Source organism: Mesoplodon mirus (genome assembly GCF_964341445.2).
Source record: "Mesoplodon mirus genome assembly, chromosome: 5".
Taxonomy (NCBI): domain Eukaryota; kingdom Metazoa; phylum Chordata; class Mammalia; order Artiodactyla; family Ziphiidae; genus Mesoplodon; species Mesoplodon mirus.
Genome location: NC_138980.1, coordinates 24807331 through 24809149, shown reverse-complemented (window position 1 = coordinate 24809149; position 1819 = coordinate 24807331).

Here is a 1819-nt window from a genome sequence, read left to right as displayed (position 1 = left end):
GAAAAGCAAACCCTCCTACACTGTTGTTGGGAATGTAGATTGGTACAGCCACTATGGTAAACAGTATGGATGTTCCTTTAAAAACTAAAAATAGAGTTACCATATAGAGTTACCAGCTATCCCAGTCCTGGGCATATATCTGGAGAAAACTATAATTCAAAAAGATACATGCATCCCAATGTTCATAGCAGCACTATTTACAATAGCCAAGACAAAGAAGTAACCTAAATGTCCACCAACAGATGAATGGATAAAGAAGAAAAGAATATGTGATATATATATATATATATATATATATATAATGTGGACTATTACTCAGCCATTAAAAAGAATGAAATATTGCCATTTGCAACAACATGGACGGACCTAGAGATGATCATACTAAGTGAAGTAAGTCAGTCAGAGAAAGACATATATCATATGATATCACTTATATGTGGAATCCAATATATGATACAAAATGAACTTATTTACAAAACAGAAACAGAATCACAAACATAGAAAGCAAACTTGTGGTTACCAAAGGGGAAAGGGGAGGTGGGGGATAAATTAGGAGTCTGGGTTTAGCAGATACAAACTACTGTACATAAATTAGGTAAACAACAAGGTCCTACTGTATTGCACAGGGAATTATATTCAATATCTTATAATAAACCATAATGGAAAAGAATATATATATATATATATATATATATACACACACACACACACACACACACACACACATATATAACTGAATCACTTTGCTCTACACCAGAAACTAACACAACATTATAAAGCAACTATACTTCAATTTTTTCAATTAAATTTTTAAAAAAGAAAAGAAAAAGAGTAGACTGGAAATGTAAGGCATTTTTGACTCTAAATTAGGGGATGTTCAAGGATTTATTGTATTTCTTATTGGTGCATATTTGAAGAAAGTTTGTTTTGCTTTTCTCCTAAACATTACTCCTATAATGACATAAAATTAGTATATATGTAAAGGTTATCATCAAAACACTAAATGCTGCGGTATAGAGGCCCTTACAGTCAGCTCTTACTTTAATAGTATTAATGTTGATGATTTATGTACTTTCAGCTAATTCTTCTCTGTGTAAAGCTCACATTTTTGTATCAGTTGTTCCCCCAGGTTCATCACTGTTAGCAAACACGTTGATGTATTGTCATGAAAACAACCGTGCCAACGATAATAATACGTACATAAGTGTAGGGTCCTGCGAATAAGAGCAGAGGATTTAGGAGACTGGAAGGTGATGAGACTTATGGCACATGTCAACAGACACAGAGAAGATGAACTTCATTTAGGAGATGAAAACCAAAGGAGACATTTACAGACAGCAGGAATTACATGTTCTGATGTCTCTAAAAGAGCTCTCATGAGTAACAGAGATTGGATGAAGCCAAGCAAGGGAGTGGGAATTCCGCCAGGCACAAGAAGCTTCCTTCATCTCTCATAAGGTTTTGATCTCCTTTCCCTAGCATCTCTCCTCCACACACAGACATTCATAACTGTTCTCAAGAATGACTATGTGTGTTCACCCTCTCAACAGATACAAGGAAATGGCACACTACTAAAACACCAGTTAATAAACAAAAGTTTGAACATATCCTGTCTTTAAGAAGAAAGGTACCATTGAGGGTGCCTGGGAGGGGATATATTGTCAAGCAACTGTGAGGACACATATACATATGCATATGTTTGTATGCATACATACAAATCTGTTGCGTGTGCATGTGTGCATTATTCCAGAGAAATAAATTTTTGTCAGAAATTTCATTACCAGAGTTGAGGAATACCCTCTAGAACCTTGCTATATAA